The sequence below is a fragment of the Erpetoichthys calabaricus genome, chromosome 1 (assembly GCF_900747795.2).
Source record: "Erpetoichthys calabaricus chromosome 1, fErpCal1.3, whole genome shotgun sequence".
NCBI classification, from domain to species: Eukaryota; Metazoa; Chordata; class Cladistia; order Polypteriformes; family Polypteridae; genus Erpetoichthys; species Erpetoichthys calabaricus.
Genome location: NC_041394.2, coordinates 350,983,885 through 351,001,437, shown reverse-complemented (window position 1 = coordinate 351,001,437; position 17,553 = coordinate 350,983,885). Strand labels below are relative to the sequence as shown.

The window sequence follows — 17,553 nt, the reverse complement described above, 5'->3', positions numbered from 1 at the left end:
TTTATATATATATATATATATATATATATATATATATATATATATATATATATATATATATACATACATATGTGTGTATATTATTTTTAATGTGGTACACTGTATTAATCCCCAAGACAATATTATCTTCTCGCATGACCTTTATGGGACAGAGTGTGGGATCGGCAATTGTACAGCAAGAGTCCCTGAAGAAATTTTCAGGTTAAGGGCCTTGCTCAAGGGTCCTTTTGGCGGTAAAGAGATTTGAATCGGCATCCTACTAAATACTAGCACATGTAAGAGATGGATACCATCATTTGCAGAATACAGTTGGTATGAACCAATCTATTATTAAATAAACTCAACTACACTCATAGGTTTGTAATCTCAATAAAAACAAACCATTTACTAAATCAACTGTTCTGTTAAGAATTCTTAACTTAATCTAAATTTGGAATTCAATTTTCTATGTGTAACTTTTTCCGGTTTAATCATGTGTATTAAAAACTAAGAACCTAGGAAACTAGGCCTTATACTGGTTATATCAATTGTCATGTTATGTATTCTTGGCATGTGTAGAGTTATTTTATATATATATATATATATATATATATATATATATATATATATATAAAGGAAATAATCCTACACTACATGTCTCACACAAATACTCATTTAGTTGGAAGAATTCAAATACAGTATTTCAATTGTCAGCACTTTCTTCTTAACCTGTGTTACATGAGCTTCAATTTGTGGTGAACATGGTCTGCTGGATTTTTGTTAGCTTTTTAATTTGTAATTCACAACACATTTTCTATGCTTCCTTTGAGAATTCATACAGACTTATTAATATTAATTATGTGGATTTTTGATTGAAGTTTGATTCACCTTGTATTTTTCCTAAAACTTGTAAACCTGAGTATAACAACTCTGATAAGATGGCGGTTCAATCTTTATTATAACATTTCAAACAAATTCTTAGGAACAGAAATAACCAGTGATATTGGCCTGTGTTACGATTTGAGCATCCCCAGTCCTGATTTAAGATTTTATGGGGTAGCGCAGCCCTAATAAAAATATGGTGTGGGGGCTCTACATTTAATAAGGTAAAAAATAATCACAGTACTATAAAACAGTGAGAGGAAAGATGTCATTATATGAACATCTGAGCTCAAACTATGGTGTGCTCTTCATCTTCTGGACTGTCTGGCAATTGAAAGGACTTTGCAGGCAGGCATTTTGTCATATCAGTAGATGTAAATACAGAAGAGTGGGTCTTCAATTTAGGAAATGCATGTTGGCTACTAATTAACAAGAGTTGCGAAAGCACATTTAAAGATGAAAAGATTATAAAAAGTGACGGATAGCAGTAGGATAACGGCACAAAAGGAACAGTTTTTAATAAGAAAACATCTAATCTTTATTTTGGGAAGTCCGTTTCAACCACAGGTTTCCAACTTTTACTAAATTTATAAAACATGAAGAGAATTGAGCTGGTCAGTACAGTAGAAAAAACACTGCAAATACAACAGTGGCAGGTATCAGGAGGAGCTAAAAAATCTCATCTCACTAATTTAAAACATTAAACAAGTTTTACAAATCACACAGGTAGAGAACCTTTAGAAAAATTTAAGGCTTGTACTTCTTTAAACCAATACACTGCTACAATGGCTCCTCACCTACTACTAATTGGGGGGTTTACTGTCAATGTAGCGGCTTCTGATGCCTACCATGAGTAATCTAACATTTGGAAGGACTTCACAGTAATAAAAACTATCATTTCTGAAAATTTCCTCCTCAAATTGAATGACAACTAAATATATATAATCCCAGTGAAGATGTGTAGTAAAATACTCCGTGAACCAGCATCATTGTGAACTTTTATTAATTCACATAATCTTCTCCTGTCCTCTTTATTGAATTCTTTTCTAATATAATCTACTTCTGTCCACAGCTAGAACATCAATTTTGACTTCACAGTTTGAAGACTCAAGGAGTGTCGTGTATAATAGGCATCACACGTATGAGTAGGGAGCTTAGAAATAAAAATGTCTGGAAAGAAATGCTTAATAATGGTGGACAGTAACTAAATAGTGCAAGTCTTAACGAACGTTTGCAGATCTTACTTCAAAGTCTCCAAAACAGAACTTTATTGATGTTTCCAACAACACAAATCCAGTATTAAGTTTATCAGGTCCATCATACAGAAGTAAATGTTGCACGCAAACACACAACACCATAAGAAAAAAACATCAAAAAATAGTAATAAACTCCTACTAAATAACTTCTCCCAGTATTGAGACCTTGAGTGCCTCACTCATCCGTAGTGCTGCATTGTCTGGAGATTTGTGCTCCTCATTGACCAATGTACCATGGGTTATCCCATGGGGAGTGGCAAGACAAAGAGCAACCAATTACTGACCCTCATGGAGATTTTAATTAAATCAAGCAGAGCCTTGCTGAGAAGAGGGATGCCAGCTTAGTCTGTGGTGTTCACTTAAGAGTTCCTAGTTGCACAAAAAGGTGACCCACACACCCTGGCCGAGCTCAGTGTGATAAAACTACATGTACTGAGCAGCCACCATACGAGTTTTACCATCCACCTAATCTCCATATCTAGTACAAAGCACACAGAAACTGATGTCATGGAGATATGGGAAGAAAACCAGAGCAGCGGTGCAGGGTAGGAACTGACTACGGGATATTGTAGGGTACAACTCCATGCGTATTCCACCACCAAAGTAAGTTAGGTTAGGTTTGCCAGCCCACTAAACCTGGGAATCTTTAGAAATAAGGATGAAAAAAATAAAAAATAGGGGACACATGGAAAATGCATACAGACCATAAAATTCATTTTGCTGGAACTGTAAGGCAGTAACACCAACCACAAATCTCTATGAACCTCCCAATATTCATCAACATGCATTACTGGTTTTGGATTTTAGCACCAAAACATAGACTTTTTCACATATGACACAGGCTAAAAGAGAAACAAAACAACATCCATAGAATTGTTCATCCATGCAATGCATGTAAATATATGAAGACTACATTGAATTAAGCAGGTTTCAGAATGCTAAGCCGTGTACATAAATATAGACATACTGATTATGGACGCCCGTCATCAACAGATATGAACATTAAATTTAGACTTCTCTAGGCGGGTTACCCGAGGAATACCGGCACGACAGCGCTACACTTTGTCTCCCTCTATACATTTGTTTTCGTTCTTGGTTTCACATGTACTTCGACTTTTCTCCACGGTCGCGGACTCCAGTTTGTTTCAGTTCGCGTTTGTCTTTTTCTGATCATAAGTGTAAAGCTCGACTGACTCCTCGCTGCTTTCTGAAATGCCGACCGATCACGAACACCGCGGAATGATAAAGGAGAAACAAAAGTACAAATTAGATAGATAGATAGATACTTTATTAATCCCAATGGGAAATTCACATTCTTCAGCATTTTTTCACGGAGCTGCTAAAAAGGCTGCCACTCACGGCGGCGCCGGATGCATTATATCAAATTAAAGCGCTGTGTGTTATTGAAATTGACGTGATAGACACAAACGGCCTGCTTATCTCTACTTAGTTACTTTGACTGGAGCGGATGGAAACTCGCGCATTCGTAAACTGACCACGTGCCCAAACCACGAATACTTACCCCCCGTCTCTCGGTAATGATTTTCTTTCAAAACGGACTCCGTCTGGAGCAAATGAAAAATCCACATTCATAACATGACGGCACCAAACTCATATCACTTACCTTCACACTGTGTGCGATGTGATACTTTTTAAAGCCGACCTACTCAGCAGCCTATTTCGGTTTGCTGCATACAAGCGAGAAGCGCGCGCCAACTTCCGTATCTGCCGCTTTCGGTGAAGTCACGGGTCCATTAACGTCATCAAGGGCGACGAAAACAGTGCCTACCCGATTTGTGCGCGCATGCGCACGCATGCGCAGACATTTACTATTACGACCCAGTCGCTACCCGATCTGCGGTGCCTAGATTTGCGCGCGCAGGCGTATTGAAAGCCTAGCATGCCGTAAAGTGTTCACGCATGCGTTAAACAGATTGGGCAGCACCGTAAAGTGAGCGATGACGTTTTCGTTCAATACATATGCAATAACACACTCCGCATGCGTTTAATAATAAAAAAAAAATATATACTAAACATTTCGCTTTACGGCACGGATCGCTCTCAACTGCGCATGTCGATACACAACGGGCAGTACTGTACAGTATTTTCGTTGAAATGCCGTAGTAGTTGACCATAATGATATTATTAAATATTCATTGTACGTTCTGTTTTCACGGCTGAATTAAGCTGGTCATACTCCTCGTTATACACGTTAATTGTTTATCACTGAGATCGCTTCGTTTAGTTTACATAGCACTTCTTTTTTCAGTTCCCATTGTACAAAGAAGTATTTAACCATTGTATATGTTATTATAGTCTATCCATCCATCCATCCATCCATTGTCTCCCGCTTATCCGAGGTCGGGTCGCGGGGGCAGCAGCTTGAGCAGAGATGCCCAGACTTCCCTCTCCCCGGCCACTTCTTCTAGCTCTTCCGGGAGAATCCCAAGGCGTTCCCAGGCCAGTCGAGAGACATAGTCCCTCCAGCGTGTCCTGGGTCTTCCCCGGGGCCTCCTCCCGGTTGGACGTGCCCGGAACACCTCACCAGGGAGGCGTCCAGGAGGCATCCTGATCAGATGCCCGAGCCACCTCATCTGACTCCTCTCGATGCGAAGGAGCAGCGGCTCTACTCTGAGCCCCTCCCGGATGACTGAGCTTCTCACCCTATCTTTAAGGGAAAGCCCAGACACCCTGCGGAGGAAACTCATTTCAGCCGCTTGTATTCGCGATCTCGTTCTTTCGGTCACTACCCATAGCTCATGACCATAGGTGAGGGTAGGAACATAGATCGACTGGTAAATTGAGAGCTTCGCCTTGCGGCTCAGCTCCTTTTTCACCACGACAGACCTGTGCAGAGCCCGCATTACTGCGGATGCCGCACCGATCCGCCTGTCGATCTCACACTCCATTCTTCCCTCACTCGTGAACAAGACCCCGAGATACTTGAACTCCTCCACTTGGGGCAGGATCTCGCTACCAACCCTGAGAGGGCACTCCACCCTTTTCCGGTTGAGGACCATGGTCTCGGATTTGGAGGTGCTGATTCTCATCCCAGCCGCTTCACACTCGGCTGCGAACCGATCCAGAGAGAGCTGAAGATCACGGCCTGATGAAGCAAACAGGACAACATCATCTGCAAAAAGCAGTGACCCAATCCTGAGCCCACCAAACCGGACCCCCTCAACACCCTGGCTGCGCCTAGAAATTCTGTCCATAAAAGTTATGAACAGAATCGGTGACAAAGGGCAGCCCTGGCGGAGTCCAACTCTCACTGGAAATGGGTTCGACTTACTGCCGGCAATGCGGACCAAGCTCTGGCACTGATCGTACAGGGACTGAACAGCCCTTATCAGGGGGGCCGGTACCCCATACTCTCGGAGTACCCCCCACAGGATTCCCCGAGGGACACGGTCGAATGCCTTTTCTAAGTCCACAAAACACATGTAGACTGGTTGGGCAAACTCCCATGCACCCTCTAGGACCCTGCTAAGGGTATAGAGCTGGTCCACTGTTCCGCGACCAGGACGAAAACCACACTGTTCCTCCTGAATCCGAGGCTCGACTATCCGACGGACCCTCCTCTCCAGGACCCCTGAATAGACTTTTCCAGGGAGGCTGAGGAGTGTGATCCCTCTGTAGTTGGAACACACCCTCCGATCCCCCTTCTTAAAGAGGGGGACCACCACCCCGGTCTGCCAATCCAGAGGCACTGTCCCTGATGTCCATGCGATGTTGCAGAGGCGTGTCAGCCAAGACAGTCCTACAACATCCAGAGCCTTGAGGAACTCCGGGCGTATCTCATCCACCCCCGGGGCCCTGCCACCAAGGAGTTTTTTGACCACCTCGGTGACCTCAGTCCCAGAGATGGGGGAGCCCACCTCTGAGTCCCCAGGCTCTGCTTCCTCATTGGAAGGCATGTTAATGGGATTGAGGAGGTCTTCGAAGTATTCCCCCCACCGACCCACAACGTCCCGAGTCGAGGTCAGCAGCGCACCATCCCCACCATATACAGTGTTGACACTGCACTGCTTCCCCTTCCTGAGACGCCGGATGGTGGACCAGAATCTCCTCGAAGCCGTCCGAAAGTCATTCTCCATGGCCTCCCCAAACTCCTCCCACGCCCGAGTTTTTGCCTCAGCAACCACCAAAGCCGCATTCCGCTTGGCCTGCCGGTACCTATCAGCTGCCTCCGGGGTCCCACAGGACAAAAGGGTCCTGTAGGACTCCTTCTTCAGCTTGACGGCATCCTTCACCGCCGGTGTCCACCAGCGGGTTCGGGGATTGCCGCCACGACAGGCACCGACCACCTTACGGCCACAGCTCCGGTCAGCTGCCTCAACAATAGAGGCACGGAACATGGCCCATTCGGACTCAATGTCCCCCACCTCCCTCGGGATGTGGTCGAAGTTCTGCCGGAGGTGGGAGTTGAAGCTACTTCTGACAGGGGGCTCTGCCAGACGTTCCCAGCAGACCCTCACAACACGTTTGGGCCTACCACGCCTGACCGGCATCCTCCCCCACCATCGAAGCCAACTCACCACCAGGTGGTGATCAGTTGACAGCTCCGCCCCTCTCTTCACCCGAGTGTCCAAGACATGTGGCCGCAAGTCCGACGACACAACCACAAAGTCGATCATCGAACTGAGGCCTAGGGTGTCCTGGTGCCAAGTGCACATATGAACACCCCTATGCTTGAACATGGTGTTCGTTATGGACAATCCGTGACGAGCACAGAAGTCCAATAACAAAACACCGCTCGGGTTCAGATCAGGGGGCCCATTCCTCCCAATCACGCCCTTCCAGGTCTCACTGTCATTGCCCACGTGAGCATTGAAGTCTCCCAGCAGAACGAGGGAGTCCCCAGAAGGTATGCCCTCTAGCACCCCCTCCAGGGACTCCAAAAAGGGTGGGTACTCCGAACTATAGTCTACATATAAAAAATAAATGACAGTTTTAAAAATAGATGTATTCAAGTACTTTATTGACATTGAGTAACGCAACGAAATTACTCGTGTCAACTTCACGTTGCATTTAAATTCCAATGTGAAATAGTTCAGATATATAATAATACAATAAATAAATAATGAACTAAAAACTGAGTAATCATACAAAATATGTTCAAAATCTTGGCAAGATGCCATATATAATGTTAAAGTAACCAGGATGGATTATTATTGCATAAATGCACAGCAGTATAGATTACCTACACTACCTACATTAATTGTACATGATCAATGAAAACCATTTCAGATTGAGGAGATATACGAGTTCAATAAGTTTATAGCAGTTGGAAAAAAGTTTTGTTTTTTTTTGTCCATTTGTAGCATACAGATTGATAATAATAATAATTCTTTGCATTTATATATCTGAAATGCCTGCCAGATGGGAGAAGCTCAGACAAGTTCTGTCCAAGATGAGTGTTCTCCTTGATGATGTTTTTAGCCCTTCTTACACAGGGAATCTTGTATCGATGATCAAGTGATGGCAGTTCAGTTCCATTGAACGGCTTGTGATGTTTTTATGATCCACTACAGGGCTTTTTTGGCAGGTTTGGTGCAGCTGTTGTACCAGGCTTTCATGCAGTTAGTCAAAATAAGTGTGTATATATGTAAAAATGAACTGTTGATGCACTTTTCATCCCTGGAAAAACTCTTTAAAAATAACTTTACATATTATTAATGAAATACACGTCATAGGGCATCATGGTTTACAAAATTTTGTTGCGGTGATACTAGTGGATTGCATAAACAGTCTTTTTAAAGAAAAAGAAATCTTCATTTCATGTCTAACCCACATAAAGCACAACCCCAGCACCATCTTCTGTGATACTATTGCTCGTCTTGTACTCAAATTTAAATGGCTTTTATTCACCCATATAGTGTCTTAAATGTGAGTTAATAACTGAATAATGAAAAAGGAAACACTTTTCATGCAAATTTTATTGAATAAATGTTATGAGAACAACAAAAGTGAACAATGTGAGAACAATGCACCTAAAAAAACCATTTGTCAAATGTACAAAAAAACCCAAAGAAGTAAACAAAATCACCACATAGCTTTAACATATTTTACCCAGAGCACAGAAAATTTAAAGTTACATTGTTTTGCTATTTTGATTATTAAAATTATTCCACAGATAACTTCTAACATATTTTAATACTAATAAAGTCCAAACTGCTAAACTGCTTAACAAATATATATAACTTTATCAAAACGAAAAAATATATATACAATTTAAAAGTACACAAGAGGAAAATTGAAAGGTCCTTCTCCTTAAATATATCTGATGGTCAGATGGCCCTGTTGAAGAACACAAAAAGGTCAAGTTGGTCAGGATGATTGACAAAACGTCTCAGGGTCACAAGGTCACAGCCTCCCCAGGCCCCTGTGGACATTCTCAGCAAGCATACTGTTGTGGTGTTAATCCAATTGCAGCTCCATTTCAAGAGGGTCTTCAGAAATCTTCTCTCTTCAGCACCACAGTCAGTTGCACGAGACTTGACCAGGGTACATGGCAAAGGGCATCACTGGACAAAAAAAAGAAAAACAGCAAAAAAAAAAAAAAAACAATTGTTATTATCTGGTGTAAATCTTTCAGTGTATGCAGTTCCATTCATAAACCAGAAGTAAATCATAAACTGATAGAAATGGGAATTAAGCAGAGGTGAAGTTTAAAAATGGAGTTTTAAAAGCATTTGAAAGGTTTTTCATTTATAGCCGGCATTCTATATTTTTGGTGTACATGTGCAAGCTGCTTCACCAGTTCTTTCATAAGCAAATTAGTGGTTGTGGATTACAGATTACACTGAGGAGTGTTGGGGGAGAGACAGTACCAAATACAGGAAGGGACTAAACTGTTCAGAGCTTTTTATGTAATGAACTAGGGGGCTCCGCCCCCTGCTCGCTTCGCTCGCCAACCCCTGGTGTTGGGAATGACAAAGAGCGTGATGTATGAATGAGATATAGAATAGTGTGACGGTGTAGATGATGCAAATAGAAAGCAAACAATAAAGTGTGTGGCACAGTGTAAAGGTTTATTTGAAAATTTCTTTGTACACGCCGTTTAAGTGTAAAAGGTAATTCCAGCTCAGAACTTGTAAGGTCATTTAAGATGGTTATTGTTGTGATCAGAGTCAAGTTTGTCAGAGCTTAGAAAGAGTTGTGTCTCTCCAGGAAGTAATGGAATGACTTGGGTATTAATGTTTTCATATTAATATTTTTTGGACATAATATAGTGCGTTGTGTTAAAAGGGGCATTTGGTCTAATGAGATTGCTGTTCCAAATATCTCTGTAACTAAGTTGTCGCAGATAAAAGCTTGAGGAATTGTAATAATATGTGCCTGAAGTCCAGCTGTATTGGTGAGTGTACCATCTCTCAGTTGTAATAAGCAATTGTTATGATCTGGTTCTGGACATCGTATCTTTTTTACTAACTGTATCTTTTGAAAGTAATGCCAATTGTCTGCGTATTTTAAGGTGCACTGAACAATAGCTGAGTGCATGGCATCTGGAAGAATAGCTAATCACTGTCTAAAATCTCCTCCTCATAAAAGTACCTTTCCTCCAAATCGAATATTATTATTCATAAACGTTTGTAGAAGTTTATGAATGGTGTTGAGTAAGTGACTTCATGCTATTGAACATTCATCAATAAACAACATTTTTTCAAGACGGATGTCACGTGCAGTGCCACCGTTAATGTTCATAGTGGATACCGATTTGTAGGATCTAATGCAGTTGATAAAGATTTCACTTTCAGGTACATCGTCAGTTATAAGCTTCTGTAGATATTCAGTATATGAATGTAAAGAAGGCAGTCTAATTTGACCCTTTTGACAACAACGTGTAAATGTATAACTTGTATTGCCAGTTGTTTCTTCAGGGAAGTGAACTGAATGACAATGATTGCAAATGACATTCATTAATCCGAATGAATTTTCCTGGTGTATGTTTTCCTTGTGCCGTTTGAGAGGCGCGTCGTTGCATGTGTAGTATTTGGGACGTGTTGTTTTGGAGCTGTAATCGATTTGCCTGTGCTGTGTGAGAAGCTCGTTGTAGCCTTCGCTGCCATTAACGTATGTCTGAGACGGGAGGTGTTTCGTTTTGAATCCGTGCCTGTTGCGATGCAGCACTTTGATTGATAGTTTGCGTCATGTGGATCTAGGATGTAGATTTGTGCATATTTGCGTTGTTGATTTGTTTCAGGGTGCACTGTTCCAATGCGATGCAGTATTTGTGCACATATGCGAAAGCAGTATGGGCCATTGCCTTTTGGTGGCCTGATATGTACTCCGGTATATGCAAAAGCAAATGAACTATTGTAGGATCTAATGCAGTTCATAAAGTTTTTACTTTTAGGTACATCGTTAGTTAGAAGCTTTAGTTGAGCTTTGCGTTTTTGGAGTCGAGACATTTTTTCTTTTAGAAATATGGATAAATAATAAGGAGTATTGCACTCACTGTTAATATGGAGCCTTTTCTGCGGTTGAACGGTTAATAGTGCCTTATTGTAATGAGATCCACCTATGCTGCATAGCCATCTATTTTGTTGTTTCTTTCGTGTTCGTGTGTTTGTTCCTGTTATCCTTTCCTTTTCGTTTTGTACCCGTGACCGTGTATTCAAGACTTGTTTCTTTCTCAGCATGCGAAATATGGATAAGTAATAAGGAGGATCGCAGTCACTGTTAATATGTTTCCTTTTCTGCAGTTGAACGGTTAATAGTGCTTTATTGTAAGGAGATCCACCAATGCTGACACCTATGCTGTCTAGTGTGAAGGTGTTGATGTTCACTTTAGAATATGTGGCTTTGGTTGTCACTTCTTATGGATGTGTGTGTGGGGGGGGGGGGGTTGAGGATTGTTGTCACGCGAGCGTCTTCTTTCTTTTTGTGTTCCTGTGTCTTGTTGAATCCCCCTCTTGGTGTGTGTCCCGTCCGGTGCCTGTAGGGGGGGGGGGGGGGTGCCTTGCTGTTGTGCGCGAGCCTCTTCTTTTTTTTTTTTTTTTTTGGGTCTAGTTTCGTGTGCAATGTGTTTCGTGCTTTGCTTGCGTTTGAATACTTTTTTATGTGCCGTTTCCTTTTTTCGGTGCTCTTTGCGCCTCATTTCTCCATTTTTCCTGTGCTCACTCCTTTTTTCTGTGGTCTTGTCCGCCTCTCGCGGCCCCTCATCCGCCTCTCGCGCCCTCTTTTATCCGCCTTTCTCGGCTCCTCAGCCGACCCTCGCGGACTCTTTTTGCGCCTGCGCAGTATGTCTTTTTGCAGCTACGGCCCATTGCCGGATGTGCCTGCGTCCATCATCCGGTTTAGCATTCTCGGTTAGTAATATGGATAGTATAGTACTTTAAAATCAATTGTGAAGGAGACAGCCATCAAGTTTATTAAAGCTAAGGTCAAGTAAATGAGCTTGGAATATGGAGAAAAACAAAATGTAAACAAAACAAGATACATTACCCCAGAATACTTGGCAATGACGCAGTAGATTCAGACCCAAGACTCAAATGAAGGATTCTGGAAGCACTGGGCAGTAGCATCATCTTCTATTCTAACAGATATCACAGCATTCCCTCCTTCTTTAATTGCTGCCCTATCTTTCAGTTAAATTCTTCCACTTCACTAAGGCAAGTAAAATATAAAAATAATAAACAAGAAATATTTAAACACTTACTTCAAACATTCCTAGACTTGACTTTTACCTGATACTGTATTCTGGGCCACCAAGAAATAAGTCTTCTGCCTCCTGTCCTGATACACCCTGTAGAGCAGCCAGGGCATGGGTGATGGACTATCCAAAATTAAGAAAGAACAGAATACAAAAGTTGCTTGCATGTAACTGAAATATGACCACATCACATTATAAGTGAAGGCATACACCAATTACCCAGTAACACAGCATAATACCCCTAAGAATGTGTGCTTTATTTTGCAAATGAAACAGCCTGGTTTTGTTTCTATTGAAACTCATACAATGAGAAAAACACAACAGTTACTGGGATTGCGAGGATTCACACACACACTAAAATATTGTGGTCTAATGTTGGGGAGTTGCATAAGAAAAAACACATTTTAACATTCGTTAGTGGATACCAATTTACTTCTCTCTTTAAAAGAACTGTAAAATTTAGACACCTGATCTGTTGTAAAATTTAGACACCTGATCTGAGATACATCTAGGCAGTTCAGATTTTCATATTCCCAAAATGAGAAAACCTACTAATCCATTAATCAAGTATAAATCAGTAAACAGGAAAGTCCACCTGAGCAGTTTTTTTAATAACACAATTTATTAAAAGTTTTGCATATTTCAAAACATTCATGCGCGTTCATTGAAATCACCAGCCTATTTAAAACGGTAAATTTTGTAATATTCCAATTATTAAACAAAACGTCAGATAATCCTAAATATATCTAGATTATATTACAGTATATACTGTATTCTCAAAAATTGAAAAGCATTCAATAAACATTACATACAGTACCTTTAATCATAAAATTCACGGACACACGTCGTATTTCACTTCGCTCTCTGACCGTAAAATTGTTGCTAAATTCTTCCCGTAAAAGATATTCTTTCAAGTCGTTGTAAAATTGAAAAGTCTTCATTTTTTCAAGAAGTGAAAATTATTCTTCTGCCAGGAGAAAAATTCAATATGCTCCTATTCTCTACAGCGTTCTTCTTTCTCCTTCTCACTCGAATGGCGAAAGTTCTATTTGTTAATGCAGACCGAGAAATTAAAATCCCGTGGTAACTTTTTTTCTCGTGTGTCGTAAAACATTGGACATGTGCAGAACAAATCGGACAGCGTCGTGAAATGATTTTTAATTAAGCAGAGAGCGCGTGCGCGAGACAAATCGGATGGGGACTCCTGTCGCAAAGTAAAAGAAACGCAGAACGTGCAGGGTCGTAATAGTTAAGCTATGCGCCTGCGTGCGCAAATCTGGTAGGTACGCAGATCGGGTAGCGACAGTCCCCATCGGATTTGTCTCGCGCACGCGCTCTCTGCTTAATTAAAATTCATTTCACGACGCTGCCCGATTTGTTCTGCGCATGTCTAATCTTTTACGACACACGTCATTCGTCAGGTTTGGCTTGCACTTTGGAGTCATTTTTGAGTTGTCGTTTATCTCCGTATATAAGTGAACTTCTTACTAGAAAAGATGGAAACTTTTGAATTTTATAACGTCTTGGAAGATTTGTCGCCTAAAAAATTTAACTCCAGTCGAACGAAGAGGGAGCGAAATGAAATGTGACGTGTGTCTGTGAACATTATAATGGACATGTACAGCTTTTTGTAAGTAAATAATTTTTAGTTGCAATACTTTGTAATCTCGTGGTTTAATCGTAAAAATCACAGCATTTTCCGTGTTTGGGTTAATGGATTAATGTATGTACGTCATTTATTTCGTAACACCCTATTAGCATTTGGTGGTGTGTTTCTTTTAACATTTGTCCACATTTTTTTATCTTAAAGAGTGAACGGCGTGCTAATTGTTAAGCAAAACAATGTAATCGAGGTGTTGAATTAGGAATAGAATTAGGAGAGCACGCCTGACACTCGACCCGTGTAAAGTATGCCCTCCAAAGCCATTGGTATTTTTTGTTATGTTGATATTAGATTACATCAATACTGTACAAGGGTATATCGATGAAGGCTAAATTACACAGGAGAATAGCAACAACTAACTTATTACAAGAAAGACGGATGTAGATAATAGCATTACAAATTGTTAATGAAGCAGCTCAGAATCTTACATGGTTTAATTATTTTAGTGTGTTTTCCGTTTTTAAAGCTATTTCTAGCATATTAATGTCCATACAGAAAGATGTAATAGAGGGTCTAACATTCTGAACTTTACACTTATGAGTAGGAAATTTATGAAGCAAGAAAACCACAGTTACTGCATTTTCTAACATTTAGTATTCAAAATTGTATACAGAAGAAGAACAAGAATTAAAGAGTGAGATATTGTTTTGTCATTCAAGACAGTAACAGAAATAAATCTTTATAAAACATTTTAGAATAGGAGCAGAAGTAAGAAATGTGACAGGTGATTTGTCTTCATTTGTACAAAAACTACATTTTGGGGATAAATTAATGTCATACTTATGAATTAATTTGTTAGTTGGCTACTATTTATTCATAATTTTGAAATGGATTTCATTAACCTTGTTTGGTAAGAAAAACTTCTATGGCACAAAACAGGCAATTTTAAAATGTATGTCCAAAGCCATCAGAGTATTGTGGTGTGTGTCTGATGTGGCACAGTGACAGGCTGGGCACCTGCTGTTGTCACATGTCATTAGCTTATCGTTTAAGCTGTTGGTTTAGGAGGAGTACACACACACACATACACATTTAACTGAATATAATGGAGAAGGCTTTCTCCTTAGAAATAACATTTCTTATTGCTGCAGTTAGAAAAACAATGCCCCTTTTATATATTTTTTTCTTGACCATACAGGATGCCCAGTGGTAACCAGCCTACAATGTGGCTCAACAGATGCCAGTGAACCCGAATACTGAGACACAATTGGATGTTCTTTTCTTCTGCTTTTAAGATTCCCAGTTTGGGATGATGTGCAGTTCATGTTAGATTTGCTATTTCTACAGGTAAGACTACTGCATAACTCCTGCAAAGCCTCCCCATATTTATTACTTGATCTGTAATATTTTGCTGCTTTGAATACTGTACTGTATGTCTGCTCACTCTGTCCAGTAACTAACACAGCTTTTTAATTTTAGACAGGAAAGCCTCAGAGTGTGAATGCTCGCAAACACAGAGACTGAGGCACATCAGTACCAGCACTCACAAAACGGGGATGTTGTTCCATTTTGTAAAATAACATATATTTTCTTAAGTTACTGTGCTTTATTGTTGGATTTTGAAAGAACCAAGACTTAATTTTAACTTAAAACAAAACTAAGGCAGGAGTGAAAAACGAAGATATTTTCATGTAAGTAATGACACCTGAGCACATCACATTAGAAGTTCAGATATACAGAGATTGTAACTCAATGTCTACTGTATGCGTAATGTAGAAGTAAAAAAAAATGATGATACATATAATGACAATTAAGTTGGGGTTCTTTCAACATCCAACAAAAAACCATAATAATTTAAAAAAATATTATTAGTCAGACTTTACTCTACGCAGACCTTTATCTATTGTGATGGTTTACTTTGGTAATAATTGATCTACAGGAGGACCAAGGAAGGAGACAGAACAAGAAATAAGGGTACACTTAATGTTTGAACTGCATGAGTGAATATCTATCTGTTTTTGTTTTTAACAGTTACAGTGAAGTAGAAGAGTCTGGCCGTGTTATGGGGCAGCAGTTAAAGAAGGAAGGAGAGATGTGTGCCATGTTGAAGTAGCAGCTGGCAATTCTAGAATCCTCCATCTCAACCTCTGCTCTGATCTGCTGTGCCTTTGCCAAGTGATCATGAGGTATTGGCCTTTTTGTTTTGTTTTTTTTCTTCTGAAAACTGTCTCGGTCTCATTACACTGGCTGCCTGTCTCACGTAGAATTGATTTCAAGGTTCTGTTAAATAATTAGAAAGCTTTGAGTATTTTAGACCCTGCTTGTATTTTGGAGTGTCTGCTATCAACATTTCTTTTCTGAAACGTTACTTTGCTTTTTATTCCAAGATCAACCATAAAAACTGGCAGCTTTCTGTACTGTGGAATGCTTTGCCAATAGAGAAGTGCCAGGCTACAAATGTCAAGCATTTCAAAAAACTTCAACAAGCCCACTTTTCTAATTTGGCTTTTTCTTAATTACTTGCATTGGTTGTAATAGATTAGAAATGGTACTGTGTACACTTTGTAAGCTCTGCACTGGGCACTAACTTCTGTTGTTTTTCTCTGTTGTTTTTTTTCCAGTTTATTGCAGTGGTGCCCCCCTGCGTCTCCACCGTCTGTTACATCAACTCCAACTGCCTGTGACAGAAGAAAAGTTCACAAGACGTCCTGAAATGGAATTGTGATTGGAGTGAGACGGCCACAAACATGTATACTGGGATGTGCAGAGGGGGCTGTTTGGGCTTTGGCTTGGATCCCCCAGAGGTTTATTATCTCCAGTGTCCTTGAAGGCTGCAAGTTTGTCTTTGTCCCCAGCCATTTGACCAGGCAGTGTATTTATTACAAAGGACAAGGACCCCTCCATTTGCTTCTTATTTACTTTTATAATATCTTCAGTTTTCTTTGTAACTGTATATTTTTGTGGAGCAATTTGAGCAACACTTGTAAGCAAAGGTGATATAAAAATATTATCAGTGAACAAATATTAAAGGACAGATAAGGAAAAATGTCAGTTTAAATAGAACACATTTTTTATGAAATATTGCTGGATAACAACTCTTTGACTCTGAGTACCATCTTGTTCATAAAGCTAAAGTAGCATTTTTCCTTTTTTGACAAATTTAATGATTCACTTTTATTGTGTTCAAAACCCTGGCTAACATTTTTTAAAAAATACTAAGGTAAAAATCTGTAAATATATTTGTGTTGTCCTTCCCTAATAGTTTTAAACACCTCCCCATGTTGGCCATTTTCATTGTAGTTGTGTTCTGGTTAAATGCATTTACCATTTATACATCTTTATGATTACTGAATTTTCTACTCATAATATACATATAAATATGGGTGTGTGTGTAATTTTTTTTTGAGAAACATTGTTCACAGATCTTTCACTTTTATTTTTAAATGTACCATTTATTTCTTCAATAAAAAATGTATGAATAAATGTATTGTATTTCCTTTTTTTTAAGTTATAAAAATGAACTTGCTCTGTATCAATATGGGTGGATAAAACCATTGATATGAGATGTGTCTGCACACAAACAGCAGTGTGTTATGTTGATTAAACTTGTAAGAAAGAATATCACTGCCCTCTGTCCACATGGTGTTCATCATAAACTGAACTATTTCATGCTGTTTAAATTCTGCTCAGTTAGTGGAGAATATTTTATTTTACAGCTGTTAAATTCAGTTCAGTTTTATTATATTAATAGGTAAGCTGGTTTCTCATCGGGTTTTACAGGGACACCTTGAAATAACATTAAAAACATATCACTAAGAACAAATGTATTACAAATATGAACTATAGCAGCAAGCACTTACTGTAAAAAAAAATAGATCAAATAGATTTATTCAAGTGATAGATAACAGCTCACTTCCTTAATTTAAGTCTGTGGATATAAAGTTAAACTTCATTGTAAGATTAATAGCCATTGGAATAAATGAGGATTTGAACGGTGGCTTTATACTCTTCATTTCTTCAGCATCTGACCTGATTGCACAACTGAGAACGAATAAAAGAATCTGAACAAGTGGACAATCACAGTTAATACTAAGGGGGACAGTCAGCACAATGCCATGCAATACAGTGTTAATTTTCTTTTTTTTGAAAAAGGACCATATATTTCTATAAAACTG

The 17,553-nt window shown here is 39.7% G+C and overlaps 1 long non-coding RNA gene and 1 pseudogene across 1 annotated transcript; both read right to left on the bottom strand.

Annotated features, from left to right (window-relative positions):
• Nucleotides 1-3,722, bottom strand: part of LOC114668746 (zinc finger protein 208-like) — a 690,636-nt pseudogene extending 686,914 nt beyond the window's left edge.
• A 7,759-nt stretch (nt 3,723-11,481) lies between these two features.
• LOC127527888 (uncharacterized) lies at nt 11,482-12,875 on the bottom strand. Its single transcript, XR_007935062.1, has 3 exons — nt 12,593-12,875; nt 11,810-11,898; nt 11,482-11,729 (listed from the first exon to the last, which is right to left on the bottom strand). It is a non-coding gene; the product is annotated as an uncharacterized LOC127527888 (long non-coding RNA).
• Between the last annotated feature and the right edge of the window lie 4,678 nt (nt 12,876-17,553).